Consider the following 18,091-nt stretch of genomic DNA (forward strand, 5'->3'; position numbering starts at 1 on the left):
GTAATTAGCAATTCACCCATACATTTCTTCTAATAAAACAGCAGTGGCTTCTACACTGTGGGAACCATAATACTGATGGACTAAAAACAGGGAAAATTAACCCCTGTACCTCGGAGGGTGGCTTGCATGTTAACGACTGGGACAATTTTTGCAATTCTGACCATTGTCACTTTATGAGGTTATAACTCTGGAACTCTTCAACCGATCCCACTGATTCTGAGACTGTTTTTTCGTGACATATTGTACTTCATCATAGTGGTACAATTTATTTGGTAAGACTTGCATTTATTTGTGGGGAAAAAGGAAATTCGGTGAAAATTTAGAAAAATTTGCAATTTTCAAACTTTAAATTTTTAGTCCCTTATATCACAGAGATACAGTATGTCACACAAAATAGTTAATAAACAACATTTCCAACATGTCTACTTTACATCAGCACAATTTTGGAACCATTTTTTTCGTTAGGAAGTTATAAGGGTTAAAAGTTGTGATTTTTCAATTTTACAACAACATTTGCAAAACCATTTTTTCTAGGGACATCACATTTTAAGTCCCTTTTGAGGGGTCTATATGAAAAGAGATACCCAAAAGTGACACCATTCTAAAAACTGCACCCCTCAAGGTGCTCAAACCCACATTCAAGAAGCTTATTAACCCTTCAGGTGCTTCACAGGAATTTTTTGAAAAAAAAAAAAAAATTAAACTTAACTTTTTTCACAAAAAATGGACTTCAGATCATTTTTTTTATTTTTACAAGGGTTACAGGAAAAAAATGGATCCCAAAATTTGTTGTATAATTTCTCTTAAGCATGCCAATATGAGGGAGAAAACCACTGTTTGGGCACACGGAGCTTGGAAGGGAAGGAGCACCATTTGACTTTTTGAATGCAAAATTTGATGGAACAATTGTCGGACACCATGTTGCGTTTGGAGAGCCTCTGATGTGCCTAAACAGTGAAAATCCCCCACAAGTGACAGCATTTTGAAAACCAGACCCCCTCAGGAAACTGATCTAGATGTGTGGTGAGCACATTGAACCCTCAGATGCCTCACAGAAGTTTATACATTTGAGCTGTAAAAATAAAAACAAAATCAAATTTTCCCCACAAATATGTTTTTAACACAACAAAATTGCATTTTCATAAGGGTAACAAGAGAAATTGCACCATACAATTTGTTGTGCAATTTCTCCTGAGAACGTTGATACCCAATATGTGGGGAAATACTACTTTTGAGGCACAGTGCAAAGCTCAGAAGGGAAGATGTGGCATATTGGAGTTCAGATTTTGCTATAATGGTTTGAGGGTGCCATGTCACATTGGCTGAGCCCCTGAGGTGCCAGAACAACAGAAAACCCAATATGTGAACTTATTTTACAAACTGCACTCCCCAATGAATTCATCTAGGGGTGCAGTGATCATATTGGCATCACATGTGGCTCAATGAGTTTTATACCACTGATCGGTGAAAGAATAAATTACATTTTTACAACTAAATTGTTGTTTTAGCTAATAGTAATTTTTTTTTAACAACAAACTGAGGTCCATTATTTCCTGAGCGCACCAATACCCTACATGTAATCGGGAAATATTTTTCAGTTACAGTGCAAAGCTCAGAAGTCCGATTTTGCTGCAGGTGCCATGACCCACTGGGAGAGCCCATGAAGTGCCAGCACAGCAGAACCCCCCGTAAGTGACCCTATTTTACAAACTACACCTCTCAATGAATTTATCTATGGGTGCAGTGAACATATTGACACCATGGGTGTGTCACAGAATTTTATACCATTGGGCAGTGAAGACAAAATAATTACATTTTTGCCATCAAAATTTTGTTTTCGCCCGGATTGCACATTTTCACACAAGAAGTGGGTAAAATTGACACAAATTTGTCCCACAATTTCTACTGAACGTGGCAATACCCCAGATGTGTCTGTACAATACTATTTAGCCATACAAAGAAACTCGGGAGGAGCCGAGCGCTATTTGCCTCCTGGAGCACAGATTTTCCTACAACAGTTTGCAGACTCCATTTACAAAGCCAATAATTGCTAGAAAAGCAGAATCACCCCTCAGGTGACCCCATTTGGGAAGCTATACCCCTTGGGGAATTTATCTTACAGGTGTAGTGACGAATTGACTGCATGGGTATTTTCCAGAATCAAGCAGCAATGAATGTTGCTAAATGAAAATTGCAAACTGCTGTTGTAGTGAGCAGTACGCTGTAGTAACCAGTTTGTTGCAGTCATCAGTATGTTATGCCCAGCCCATGCTTCTGGAGGCATGCACCCATAAGTTAGGCGGGCAGAAATACCAAACTTGGACGCAACATGTGGTTTAGGTACACTGTGGGGCTCAGAATGGAGGGAGCATTTGGATTTGGGAGGGGAGAATTTGCGGAATTTCTTTTGACGAGTGAAGAGCTGTTTTGCTTTTCCAGAGCCTTTGTGCTACTAATAACGTGGAAGCCCCCTATATTTCCGCTAACACATGACGAACCTGAGCCAGGGCTTGCTTTTTTTGTAGATTGAGTTACTCTGAACTCTGTCTGGCCTCTGTTCAGTGGTGTCCTTTTCAGAAGTGCACAAAACTGTGGCTGACGGCACTTTTATGCAATCCTAAAAAGACAGACACCACCTGGTCACAGGTCATAGGGTGTCCACAGTGCCTCCATCTGCCTCATTATAGGGAATCTTCCACCAGAGGTTCCGTCTGAATACTGAATTTCAGAGATTTACGCGAACACCCCGATGTAAGAGCTGAACGCAGAGCACAGGATAAATGTGCCTTAGGGCAGAGACACCCTGGCGAATTTTTCATCCGATAATCCGTAAAACTTGCCCTGGCCAGCACCTCTCCTGACCTAAGCATGACAGCATGATGGATTACTATGCAGCTGTCAAGTTCAGGTCAGGAGAGGTGCCGGCCAGGGCAAGTTTTATGATCCGATTCTCGGACGAAAAATTCGCCAGTGTGTCTCTGCCCTTAATGCCATCTTTGGGATGCGGAATGAAAAAAATTAACAGCATGTGAAAAATTGGTTTTATTTATTTTTTACGCCGTTCCTCGTGCGGTATAAGTCATTAGGCGTCTTTATTCTTCGGGTCGGTGCGATTACAGCAATACGAGATTTATATCGGGTTTTTATGTTTGGCAGTGTCACTAAAAGACGCTTTTTATTGCAAAAAATAGTTTTTGCATCACCACATTTTGAGAGTTGTAATTTTTCCATATTTTGGCCCACAGAGTCATTTGAGGTCTTGTTTTTTGCGGGCTGAGTTGTCGTTTTTATTGGTACTATTTTTGGGCACATGACATTTTTTGATCGCTTTCTGTTCTATTTTTTTGTGAGGCAGAATTTACAAAAAACAGCAATTCAGGAATTTCTTTTGAGTGGGTGTTATGCCATTCCGTGTGGGGTAAAATTGATAAGGCAGTTTTATTCTTCAGGTCAGTACGAGTACAGCGATACCTCATTTATATATTTTTATGTTTTGGCGATTTTATACTATAAAAACTATTTTATAGAAAAATAATTACTTTTCCATTGCTTTATTCTGAGAGCTATAACTTTTTTTTATTTTTCCGCTGATAGAGCTGTGTACAGTGCTGTGCAAATTAATTGGGAAAAAGCATTTTTTAAGTAAAATCGTAAGTTGGTTACCAGTCAGTGATTCAAACCAGTTTTAACTCTCTTTGAACAGGCACTCACACCTGTTCAAAGCAGTTAAAACTGGTTTGAATCACTGACTGGTAACCAACTTACGATTTTACTTAAAAAAAATGCTTTGTCCCAATTAATTTGCACAGCACTGTAGCAGCTTGTTTTTTGCAGAACAAAATGACGTTTTATTATTATTATTATAATATTATTATTATTATTATCATTATTATTATTATTATGCATTTATATAGCGCCATTTATTCCATGGCGCTTTACATGTGAAAAGGGGAAATATAGACAAGTATAATAAACATGTGTAAGACAAGGGACACACAAGTACATAAGGAGAGGGGACCCTGCCCACGAGGGCTCACAGTCCACAGAGATGGGTGAGGATACAGTAGGAGAGGGTAGAGCAGGTCGTGCGGTGGTTCAGTAGACCGAGGATCATTGCAGGCTGTAGGCTTGTCGGAACAGGTGGGTCTTCAGGTTCTTCTTGAATGTTTCCGTTGATGGTGAGAGTCTGATGTGTTGCGGCAGAGAGTTCCAGAGTATGGGGGAAGCACGTGAGAAGTCTTGTAGGCGGTTATGGGAAGAAGAGATAAGGGGGAGTAGAGAAGGAGATCTTGAGATGATCGACGGTTGCGTGCGGGTAGGTACCTAGAGACCATGTCACAGATGTATGGAGGAGACAGGTTGTGGATGGCTTTGTATGTCATGGTTAGGGTTTTGAATTGGAGCCTCTGGGCAATAGGAAGCCAGTGAAGGGCCTGGCTGGGGAATAGCAGGGAGACAGGTGGATTAGTCGGGCAGCAGAGTGTAGGATGGACTGGAGCGGTGCCAGAGTGCTAGAGGGGAGGCCAGAGAGCAGGAGGCTGCAGTAGTCGAGGCAGGAGATAAGAGCCTCAGCAGTACCATGTTTATTTACTGTATATCCGTCTTCTTGATCGCATTATATTCCACTTTTTGTTCAGCAGTATGATGATAAAGCATTGATATTTTGCTGTTTTTATTTTTTTATGGTGTTCTCTAAAGGGGTTAACTAATGGAACAGTTTTATAGATCGTGTCCTTGCAGACGCAGTGATACCAAATATGTGTACTTTTATTAGGTTTTTTTTCATTCAAATATTTATTTTGAGATACAATATCTTTTGATTTTTTTTTTTTAGATTTTGACAAATATGTAAAAATATGTTTTTACTTTTTTCTAACGTTTTTACTTAATCCCCTAATGGGACAATCATTTTTTGCAAGCTGATCGCTTCTGCAGAATGGAGATGAAGCAGCATCGCCATGTCATAAAAGCTGTCGGTTCTGCTCTGACAAAAGAGACTTGCTGATCATGCACTGACAACATCTGGTCACCATGGCAATGGCATCCAAAGGTAGAGGAGCTGTCAGCCCTCTGCCTGCTCCTGGAATGCTACGATCGTTTTCAATAACATCATTTTGGGGGGTTAAAGTGCCGGGAGCGGTCTGTGACTTAAGCTGGAGTCACACATAGCGACTTACCAGCAATCCAGACAACGATATCAACGTGTCAGGATCGCTGGTAAGTCGCTATGTGATCGCTGGTGAGCTGTCGCACAGACAGCTTCACCAGCGATCAGCACAGCGACGCCGAGCGCGCGGCGTCGCTGTGTTCGTTAGTTACCAGCGCGCTGATGCAGGGAGCTGGTAACTAACATACACATCGGGTATCCAAGGGACGTGCATGATCAAATGTTACATGGCCGGAATATTACATCCAATGTCAGAAAGGGGTCAATATTCAATTTTAGCACCCTATATAAGTCCTCATTCACACGTCAGTATTTATGCAGAATTTGTCATCAGTGTTTGACTGCCAGGAGTGGAAAAATTATAGATGAAAGATTGACACATGTTCTGTGTTTTGGAGATACAGTTGTGGCCAAAAGTATTGACACCCCTGCAATTATGTCAGATAATACTCAGTTTCTTCCTGAAAATGATAGAAAACACAAATTTTTTTGGTATTATTATCTTCATTTAATTTGTCTTAAATGAAAAAACACAAAAAGAATTGTCCTAAAGCCAAATTGGATATAATTCCACACCAAACATAAAAAACAGGGTGGATGAAAGTATTGGCACTGTTCAAAAAATCATGTGATACTTCTCTAATTTGTGTAATTAACAGCACCTGTAACTTACCTGTGGCACCTAACAGGTGTTGGCAATAACTAAATCACACTTGCAGCCAGTTGACATGGATTAAAGTTGACTCAACCTCTGTCCTGTGTCCTTGTGTGTACCACATTGAGCATGGAGAAAAGAAAGAAGACCAAAGAGCTGTCTGAGGACTTGAGAAACCAAATTGTGAGGAAGCATGAGCAATCTCAAGGCTACAAGTCCATCTCCAAAGACCTGAATGTTCCTGTGTCTACCGTGCGCAGTGTCATCAAGAAGTTTAAAGCCCATGGCACTGTGGCTAACCTCCCTAGATGTGGACGGAAAAGAAAAATTGACAAGAGATTTCAATGCAAGATTGTGCAGAAGTTGGATAAAGAACCTCGACTAACATCCAAACAAGTTCAAGCTGCCCTGCAGTCCGAGGGTACAACAGTGTCAACCCGTACTATCCGTCGGCATCTGAATGAAAAGGGACTGTATGGTAGGAGACCCAGGAAGACCCCACTTCTTACCCCGAGACATAAAAAATCCAGGCTGGAGTTTGCCAAAACTTATCTGAAAAAGCCTAAAACGTTTTGGAAGAATGTTCTCTGGTCAGATGAGACAAAAGTAGAGCTTTTTGGGCAAAGGCATCAACATAGAGTTTACAGGAGAAAAAAAGAGGCATTCAAAGAAAAGAACACGATCCCTACAGTCAAACATGGCAGAGGTTCCCTGATGTTTTGGGGTTGCTTTGCTGCCTCTGGCACTGGACTGCTTGACCGTGTGCATGGCATTATGAAGTCTGAAGACTACCAACAAATATTGCAGCATAATGTAGGGCCCAGTGTGAGAAAGCTGGGTCTCCCTCAGAGGTCATGGGTCTTACAGCAGGACAATGACCCAAAACACACTTCAAAAAGCACTAGAAAATGGTTTGAGAGAAAGCACTGGAGACTTCTAAGGTGGCCAGCAATGAGTCCAGACCTGAATCCCATAGAACACTTGTGGAGAGATCTAAAAATGGCAGTTTGGAGAAGTCACCCTTCAAATATCAGGGACCTGGAGCAGTTTGCCAAAGAAGAATGGTCTAAAATTCCAGCAGAGCATTGTAAGAAACTCATTGATGGTTACCGGAAGCGGTTGGTCGCAGTTATTTTGGCTAAAGATTGTGCAACCAAGTATTAGGCTGAGGGTGTCAATACTTTTGTCTGGCCCATTTTTGGAGTTTTGTGTGAAATGATCAATGTTTTGCTTTTTGCTTCATTCTCTTTTGTGTTCTTTCATTTAAGACAAATCAAATGAAGATAATAATACCAAAGAATTTGTGTTTGCAGTCATTTTCAGGAAGAAACTGAGTATTATCTGACAGAATTGCAGGGGTGTCAATATTTTTAGCCACAACTGTAGATATATGGATGATAGATAGATAGATAGATAGATAGATAGATAGATAGATAGATAGATAGATAGATAGGAAAAAATCAGGCAGCACTCCAGTTACAGGAAAAATGTGGACTTTAATCCAGCACCAAGTGGTGCAACGTTTCGACCTCACAGCACGGTCCGAAATGTTGCACCACTTGGTGCTGGATTAAAGTCCACATTTTTCCTGTAACTGGAGTGCTGCCTGATTTTTTCCTATTTATATTTTTGCGTTGGACAACCGCATTATTCAGGACTATTGCACCCAAAATCTGCTCAAGTTTGTGGTGCTGTCTGTTTTTTCTATTTAGATAGATAGATGATAATAGATAGATGATAGATAGATATGATATAGATATGAGTGATAGATAATAGATAGATAAATGATAGCTAGATAAAAGATAGATGGATAGATAATAGATAAATGATAGATAATAATTGCTAGATGATTAACTCTCTACACCCCATCCATATCGGCCCCTCACTCCTTTCCTCTCCTATGTGTAGCACTCACGCTCTTTTCACATTGCTAAATTGCACATATCCATTCAGTCCCACCATTCAACATCCGAGATGCTCTCACAAATCACTTAACCATCTGCTTACTCTTTCTATCCTCCTTCTCCTAGTCGCAGAAGACATTGCTCCCAACCCTGGTCCCCCATGTTATAGAAAGTCAAACCCCCCAACTGCTACACTCAGAAACCCCTCTAATCTTATTAACATTCTCTGCATGCCATCTGTCTCTCTTAATTGTGCCCTTTGGAATTCTCGCTCAGTGTGTAACAAACTCTCCTTCATTCATGGCTTCTTCCTTTCTAATTCATGCGAGTGGCGGTGGTATATCGTCCTTCCGGCCCCTCCCATCAGTTCCTGGATCATTTTGCCACTTGGCTTCAACATTTTCTCTCCTGTGACATCCTTACCCTCATCATGGGTGATTTCAACATCCCCATTGCTCTTCCCTTCTCCCCATCTGCTACTCACCTTTTATCTCTAACCTCCTTGTTTGGCCTTTCCCAGCTTACTAATTCTCCAACGCATGAAGTTGGAAACTCCCTCGACTTGGCCTTCTCTCGGCTTTGTGCAGTGGATGATTTTGCAAACTCCCCCCTCCCGCTCTCTGACCGCAACCTTCTTTCATTCTCTATCAAGAACTGCCAGGCCTTTTAGGTCACCCCCACTGTCCATACTTATAGAAACATACAGGCCATTAACACCCAGAAACTTATGAAGAACTTGCAGTCTTCATTGGCCCCTATCTCCTCCCTCTCATGTCCTGATTCTGCATTGAAGCATTACAATGAAACACTTCAAAGTGCCCTGGATGAATTTGCACCTCCTATACATAGAACACCACAACACAGACGGTGACAACCCTGGCACACCCTGCAAACACGTTTCCTGCAGCGGTGCTCCAGGTGCGCCAAACGTCTGTGGAGAAAATCCAATCTACACGAAGATTTCATCCATTATACTGTAAGTTTGATCCGAACATACAACACTGCCCTTCACCTCTCAAAACAAACCTATTTCAACATCCTCATCACCTCACTGTCCAATAACCCTAAACGTCTCTTTGACACTTTTCATTCTCTACTCAACCCAAGTGTACAGGCCCCAACCATGGAGCTTTGAGCTGACGATCTGGCGAATTGCTTCAAAGAAAAAATTGACCAGATCCATCCGACAGGAAATTATCTCCCAATCACCTCATACTATGCACTGTCCTCCCTCCCCCACTGCATCTAGCTCACTCTCTGATTTTGAACCAGTCACAGAAGAAGTAAGCAGGCTCCTTGCATCTTCTCGCCCAACTACTTGTACCAGTGACCCATTTCCGTCACATCTACTCCAGTCCCTTTCCCCTGCTGTCACTGCTCTTGTAACTAAAATATTTAACCTCTCTCTCTTCTGGTATCTTTCCCTCCTTATTTAAGCATGCCATCATACATCCACTACTTAAAAAACCATCCCTCGACCAAAACTGTGCCGCTAACTATAGACCTGTCTCTAATTTTCCCTTCATCTCTAAACTCCTGGAACGCCTGGTCCACTCCCGTCTTATCCGCTGTCTCTCAGATAACTCTCTTCTCGACCCTCTCCAATCCGGTTTCCGCTCTTTACACTCTACTGAAACTGCCCTCACTAAAGTCTCTAATGATCTACTAACAGCTAAATTAAATGGTCATTACTCCATGCTAATTCTCTTGGATCTCTCTGCAGCATTCAACACTGTGGATCATCAGCTCCAGTGGCCTCAAGGACACTGTAATCTCCTGGTTCTCCTCCTATCTCTCTGACCGCTCCTTTACCGTATCTTTTGCTGGTTCCTCCTCCTCTCATCTTCCCCTTATTGTTGGGGTTCCTCAAGGATCAGTCCTAGGCCCCCTCCTCTTCTCTTTGTACCCTGCCCCTATTGGTCAATCAGTACCATCTCTATGCTGATGACACCCAATTATACGCTTCTTCTCCTGACATCACGCCTGCCTTTCTAGAAAACACCAGCGTTTGTCTAAACGCTGTGTCTAACATGTCCTCACTATATCTGAAACTGAACCTGTCAAAGACTGAACTCCTTGTGTTTCCTCCCGCTACTAATGTACCTATACCCGACATTGCCATTTCCGTGTGTGGTTCCACTATTACTCCCTAGCAACATGCCCGCTGTCTTGGGGTCATACTTGCCCCCCCGCATACGATCACTGGCTCGCTCTTGTTATCTGCACCTCATAAACATTTCTAGAATTCGACCTTTTCTTACTTACTTACGATTAGTCCCCAATAGTGTTGAGCTTTCCGATACCGCAAGTATCGGGTATCGGCCGATATTTGCCGTATCGGAATTCCGATACCGAGTACCGATACTTTTTTCGTATCGGATACCGGAATCGGAAGTCCAAAATGCAATGAGCCACTTTTGTGGCTCTGATTGGCTGCCGAAATGACGTCATCATGATGGGCTGTCTGTGCGCATCATGATGCGCCGTCAGTTCGGGCCTTCGGGGGGGCTGTGCCGACTGTCCGGGGGTCTGTACCGGCCTGCCGGTGGTCTGTGCAGGCTCCGGGGGTCTGTGCCGGCCTGCCAAGGGGCTGTGCCGGCCTGCCGGTGGTCTGTGCAGGCTCCGGTGGTCTGTGCCGGCCTGCCGGGGGGCTGTGCCGGCCTGCCGGTAGTCTGTGCAGGCTCCGGTGGTCTGTGTAGATTAAACTAGGGAGAAACTCATTTATCGTTACATTATTGGATTCATATTAAATTCAACATTCAAGCCCTCTTATTTAAGTGTGTTTAATTTATAAATCAACTCCAATTCTTTCTTTTTTAAAACATGGACTCTATCCCCCACTCTTCTTTGTGGAGGAACTGCATCTATAATTCTAAATCTAAGATGTTTCTCAGTGTGATTCATTTCAACAAAATGTTTTGATATGCGGAGGTCCAAGTCTTTTTTTTGAATGGTGTATTGGTGGTGATTTATGCGGGTCTTAAAATCACAGATGGTCTCGCCGACATACCACAGGGAGCATGGACATTGTAGCAAGTATATGACATATTCTGAATTACATGTTAAGTAGTGCTCTATTTTGTACATTTCTTGAGTGGTGGGATGGGAAAACACTGAACCTTTATGCATTAGGGGACAATTCACACAGGCCAAACATGGGAAATATCCTTTTCTTTGCACCCCTGTTAGGTACCTTTGAGCCGATTTGTTCAGGGAGCCAATATCAGATTGGATCAATTGGTCCTTGAGATTTCTACTCCTAATGGACAACGAGAAACAGTCCAGTACGTTCTCGCGCGATCAGCAATAACCAGCGGGGGGAGCAGGTCGTAGGTAAGTATCACACACAGCGATATCGCTAGCAATATCGCTATAACGTCACAAGTTATAGCGATATTGCTAGCGATATCGCTTAGTGTGACAGGTCCTTAAGAACCTGGCTCAGTTTTGTTGATTTATTCATTCTTTGTGGATGTTGACTATTATACATTAATAGGTCGTTCCTGTCCGTTTGTTTCACATGAAAAGTTGCATTAATATTACTTTCTTGTATATCCAAGACATCCAAAAACTCTGTTTGACGTAGAGGATACAAGTGTGAATTTTATGGTTTGATCTGTCGTATTTAAATATTTATGAAAGGCACATAATTCTTCTTGAGAACCTGTCCACAGGAGGAAGACCTCGTCTATGTATCTCCACCACCCCAGTACAAGTTGGTGGTGGTGAGACACATAGATGAGCTCCTCCTCCCGGGCACTCATAACTATGTTTGCATACGCTGGTGCCATATTGGCACCCATGGCAGTACCACGTCGTTGTAAATAAAAAACAACAATGAATAAAAAATAATTTTCTCAATATAATTTCCAGTATATCTATAATTTTTTTCCTTCTGCTGACATAGTTTGAGATGACAGTTTTCTCTCTACAGCTCTGACCTTTCTCTCATGATCTATTAGGCTGTGTGCCCACGTAGCGATTTTTAAGCGTTTTTGCCGCGATTTTTGCCGCAAAAACGCTGCGAAAACGTTTAAAAATCGTGTACAGAACCCCCCCATGCATTCCTATGGCATTCCGCACATGCTGTGCTAATGCTGCGCTTTTTTCTGTGGCGGAATCGCATCGCGGAAAAAATTGCAGCATGCTCATTCTTTTGTGCGGAATCGCAAACAATTGCCGCGATTCCGCACCCATAGGAATGCATGAGAATCGCTTACTTCCCGCATGTAGCTATGCCCACCATGTGGGAAGTTAAGCGTCTCATGTGCGGTTGGTACCCACGGTGTGGAGGAGAGGAGACTGTCCTCCAGGCCCTGGGTACCATACCCCTGTAAAAAAAAGAATAAAAAATAAAAAATCGGGGTATATTTACCTTCCGGCGTCCCGCGCTGCATTCCCGGCCTAAGCGTTCCCAGTAATGCCTTGCCCTGTAATGACATAGTCTCGCGTGACTAGCGGTCTCGCAAGATCGCTATAACAACGCTAGACTACGTCATCACAGGTCTCGCAAGGCATTACTGGGAACGCTGAGGCCCGGGATGGCAGCGCGGGACGCCGGAAGGTAAATATACCCCGATTTTTTTTATTTTTCTTAGCATTTTAACATTCTATCTTTTACTATTGATGCCGCATAGGCAGCCTCAATAGTAAAAACCTGGTCACACTTGTCAAACACTATGTTTGACGAGTGTGACCAACCTGTCAATCACTTTCCAAGCGATGCTTCAAATCGCTTGGAAAGTGCTTGAATATCGCACGCGAAAATTGCGGCAAAATCACAATCATAATCGCGGCAAAATCGCAGTGTAATCGCGCAGAAAAAAACGCGATTTCTGGGAAGGAGTCCAGTTTTTAGTGAGCGTTTTAAAACGCTACGTGGGCACATAGCCTTAAGGAGACTACGTCAAAGGAAGCCATTATTACTTTCTCATTTAAATGTATTTTTTGTACTTTAGTGAGAAAATTTGTTGTGTCTGGTATAAACAATGTTGTATAAAAGATGGGGAATAGCTCTAAACCAACAAAAGGCAAACGGCTCCTAAAGTATACTATTCAATTTATATTCTACGTTTAGGCCATTAGGTCTCAAAGTTTTTAGTCTAAAGATCCATTGTGGCACCTTAGTTTTCAATATTTTTATCCTATCACATCCTTTTGTGAGTGGTGGTATGTGGTCAATGATCAAAAATGTAACATTCTTTTCTGTGCTCACTTCCAACAAAATGCTAACAGCATTGACTTGAGAAAGGCTCACACTTGGAGCCGAAACAGCGCCATTTTGGGCTATTAAATAGCACTTTTTTCGCCTCAACAAGCTGGTGTGCTGCCTCCATTATTTTCTACTATATTGTAGTTTTGATATTTGCCTTGGGGTCATGGCACCTGATACATTACCGTTGTTACTACTTTTACTTTTTTAAGATAGATAGATAAATGGATAGAGAGATATGAGATAAATAGATAAATAGATATATAGATATGAGGTAGATAGATAGATGATAGATAGATAGATAGATAGATAGATAGATAGATAGATGATAGATAGAGATAGATAGATGATATATAGATATGAGAAAGATAATAGATATTTAGATATGAGAGAGACAGATAGATGATAGATAGATATGAGATAGATGTGAGATAGATTGATAGATTGATATGAGATAGATATTAGATAGATATATTTGAGCTAGATAGATAAATAGATAGAATAAGTAAACAATCAAACCTCCTGATGTATTAATTTGATTAACTTTTCATTGAAACTATGAAGACATTTTTCATCTCATCATTTGGACATGAGACAGCAGTCACTTTATAACAAAATTCTGTTTTAAGAAATAACTCTACATAAACATCTTAATTAAGCCTAAAAGATTCCACTAATTAACATGCGTAGGCATCCATGGGAATAAATGAGCCCCTTAAGGTACTATGACGTAACTGTGATAAACACAAAATCTGTGACCATCTGCAATCAGTGGCAAAAATGGAGCAGCCAATAATCATTTTAGCATTAAATAAGCTTTACAGAAAGGGCTGTCGAGTCATCAGTGCAAAATGATGCACGGTCGTGGTGGGTTGCTATGGAAACCATGATCCTAACAAAAGTGCCCAGGTCTGCCGTAGGTATGTATATTAGGCCATTCTTGAGGTGTGTGTGCCAGTACAGCAATAATGCTGACTTGTCAATCAGACTAAAGGGAAGTGCTCAGAATGCAAAGGTGGTATAATTATTCACTGAGCCCGCAACCATGACAATGGCGCATTGATCCAACCGCTGAGGAAATAAAATGCTTTTCCTCAACCACTACAACACTGAAATCTTTGTTTCAGGTAAGATTTTTGTCGGGGCTGACTGTGTCCCTTATATAACTATTGTGAGGAGTAGACTCACTCAGAGGTAGACACAGGAAGGCCTCTTGTTGTAAATCACCTGCTGGTTTATTAAAGCACAGCATAAACTGTAGCAGGATTGAACAAAGTTAACCTGGCCTTTCTGGCCTAATGGCAAAACAAAACAGAGTTCAATAGAGACCTTTTCTCCCACAGGTTCAATAGACCTTTTCTCCCACAGGTAAAGCCTATAGTCCTCAGCTCCTCCTGGAGCCACCTCTGGAGACTTTCCTCTACAAACACATAACAAAGAAAAAAAAAAAACAGTGGCTGCACATTAAACTCCCCAGCCACACCCTTGAGGTATAGATATGGTGAGCAGGCGTCCCGCCCATCTCTTATTTACTCACCTAAAAAACACAGTCCCTTATCATAGCTGATTAACCCCTTCAGCACATAGCATGCTGGAGAGAAATGTAAGGGTTTTTAGATCACAGAAGAAAGCAATCTTCGTGACACATATCTCCCCTCACATACAGTGCCAGTGACCCTGTAACACTGCATAAGTAGTTTAATTTGCATTTTTGGGGGTTAAAAACTTCCTTTAAAAACAGTAAACATTAAAAAATATTCATAGGGCATTTTTGTAATAATAAAAAGTCATAAAGTTAATAAAATACATATTTATACCACAGGAAATAAAAAGGAATGATGGAAAAAAAAAAATTCACCAGTTCCTCCTCCAAATGTTTTTAAAAGATTGTTTAAATTAGGTGCACGTACCAAATAATTAATCTTTCCAACATAAACTTTAACTCATTTTAGGAAAAAAATGTCCCTATGAAAAGTGCGATGGGATAAACTGTGTGATATTGGTATCACATTATTTCTAGAATACAGTTAGGGCATTACATGCAGTATATTACAAGGTAAAATTATTATTATTATTATTATAGCACCATTTATTCCATGGCGCTTTACATGTTAGGTGGGGTATACATAATAGGCTTGTCGGAAGAGGTGGGTCTTCAGGTTCTTTTTGAAGGTTTCCATGGTAGGCAAGAGTCTGATATGTTGAGGTAGAGAGTTCCAGAGTTGGGGGGATGCAAGAAAGAAATCTTGTATGCAACTGTGGGAAGAGGGGAATAGAGAAGGAGATCTTGTGAGGATTAGAGGTTGCGTGCAGGTATCTACCGGGAGACGAGGTCACAGATGTATGGAGGACTCAGGTTGTGGATGGCTTTGTATGACATGTTTAGGGTTTTGAACTGGAGTCTTTGGGTAATGGGGAGCTAGTGCAGGGATTGACAGAGGGGAGAGGCTGGGGCATTGCGGGGGGACAGGTGGATTAGTCAGACAGCAGAGTTTATAATAGATTGGAGGGGTGCGAGAGTGTTAGAGGGGAGGCCACAGAGTAGGAGGTTGCAGTAGTCAAGGCGGGAGATGATGAGGGCATGGACTAGGGTTTTTGCAGGAGAACAAAAGGATCAGTCATCAGAAGTTGGACACGCCAGATGTTTCTCTTCACTGTTATCATCTGTCGGGGGGGGAGATTCAGGAGACCCTCCTTACCCATTAGAATGTAGAAATTGGTGGGTTCGGCCAGTGTTTCACTATGGGCAGGGTCAAACGAGCATATTCATTCAGAAAAGTGGTACAATTTTTTTCTCACATGTCATCTGTGTGCAGTCCATATACAACCTGTTTTTTTACAGAAGCAGATATTAATTTCAAAACCACTTACAGTTTCCTATGTTACAGAATTGCAATGTATCCGTAAAAATTAGATGGTGTATGGTGGATCCGTATGGCATCCAATTTTTTTGTGCACCCACAGACTTGAAAGGGTGAGTCTCAAGCTATGATTTTTTTTTTCGCAAGCACATTCGGCAAATGAACTGCACTGCCCCATTAAATAACATTGGTCCAAGTGCTGTCCATTTTTTTACTGACCAAAAACACTTGTGAATGAGCCCTAGTGTGTAGCCTTACAAGTATCAGCCAGGGAGATTTCTGTGGCAAAGATTGATTGCTGACATTTTGCCTCTCACTACCTCACATACTTTGTGGACTGTTACTACATACATACAGTACCTGTAGTTGCCTGCGTCTTATGCTCTTTTCAAACTTCGATTTTGACATTCCATTCGACTGCTTCATTTTAAGGCTTGTTTTGAAAAACTAAGACTTTACGCAGCTGTGTCGATGGAAAAATATTAATGCAATGATGAAAAAAATGGGGGGAAAAAGCTTGTTCCTTAGGCCTCTTTCACACTTCAGTCCTTTGACGTCAGTAGAAATCCACCTTTTTTTTTTTTCTTTTTTCTCTCTCATCAGTTTTTTGGCAATCTGCAATGGATCCGTTTTTTCGCACTGTGACGAATTGAAACTGACGTCAAAAGACAGAAGTGTGAAAGAAGCCTAAAAGGGATAAGATTGTCTAGTCACTATCTAAAGGTACTGTCACACTTAGCGATGTACCAGCGATCCCGACCAGCGATATGACGCGGTCAGAATCGCTGGTACATCGCTAAGTGGTCGCTAGTGAGCTGCCACACAGGCAGATCTCACTAGCGACATCGCTGGGGACGGGGATCGCTACTTACCTGTCATACCAGGCGATCCTGCGTCCTCCCGCCTGGCTCCACGCGTCGCTCGTCCTCACAGCAGGAAGCGCCGCAGGAAGCTGACGACGAGAAACAGTCCTGAACGTTCTCGCGCGATCAGCGATAACCAGCAGGGGAGCCGGTCGTAGGTAAGTATCAGACACAGAGATATCGCTAGCAATATCGCTATAACGTCACTAGTTATAGCGATATTGCTAGTGATATCTCTTAGTGTGACATGCCCTTAAGAATTAGGTTGTACTGACAAATATGCCCGGTTGTATAGAAGTTAGACATTTGACCATTCTAGCTGGCTTATCTTAGACTATACATTTGCGCCTATGAACTGGCGCATTTCTCGACTTGCTAAGTCCACTCCACCTTTTATAAACACTTTTAAAGTGAGCACAAAGGTTTCCCAAAATAGGCATCAACACATTAGAAATAGAAAAAACTCAAAAAGTTCAAATATCACAAAGCACCTCACTGGATATAAGAACACAGAAGAGGTCATAGAGTATTTTTAAATAACTATATAAAAAATTTTAATTCAATCACGCCTCCTGACAAAGACATGGCGAAACGCGCGTAGAGGCGGCAGGCTGGGATCTAAACCTTCATCGCCATAAGAGTAACAGCTGGTCACAGGCACTTTCCTGTTTACTGCTGATCTTGCACACTATGCACTACAGCACTTTTTAAACAGCATCTCGTCTCATTTAGAGTATGATACCTTTATAGGGCTAATGGAAGGCTAATGCAAATGTGATCTTTTATATATATTTTTTCCACTTTATGATCATCTTTTATTGTGCTGCATACATTGATGCTTTATACTATGATACATTTTTAGCATTAGCTTTGTTTGTGCATAATGACTATTTGAATTTAGTACTATACCCTAGCTATCCTCCAGTTCATGATCCCTATTTTTCCTCCTTTGGTAGTGCTACTCTGAATGGATACATGATTTTATATGATTGAATTAATAAACTTTATATAGTTATTTAAAAATACTCTATGACCTCTTCTGTGTCCTTATATCTAGTGAGGTGTTTTGTGATACTTTTAAAGTGAGGTCTGCAAATCTGATTGTTTTTCTGAAATCACTAATAAATGTATCTTTGTCTAAAAAAGGCCTTAATTTATGGCTTTAAGCTCAATCTCAAGCCATGGTGACTTGATAGATGAACTCTCTGTAGGAAGAAGTTGTGCAAGCCTAGATAGGTCTTACTATTTGCCTTGTTCCTTCAAGTCTTCTGATAATGGTGTCCTTCTCCAATGAAAGTGCCTGATCTTGCAGACCATTATGTTAATTTTTTATCAGTGGTTGAATGTTTTTACTTTTGATCCAATCTGAATATCTGGGACATTTTAATCCATTCTGTCTATTTCTTAGACAGTGCAAACTTATGACCCC

The sequence above is a fragment of the Dendrobates tinctorius genome, unplaced genomic scaffold, assembly GCF_039654945.1.
Source record: "Dendrobates tinctorius isolate UK_male_01 unplaced genomic scaffold, ASM3965494v1 ptg000082l, whole genome shotgun sequence".
Taxonomy (NCBI): Eukaryota; Metazoa; Chordata; class Amphibia; order Anura; family Dendrobatidae; genus Dendrobates; species Dendrobates tinctorius.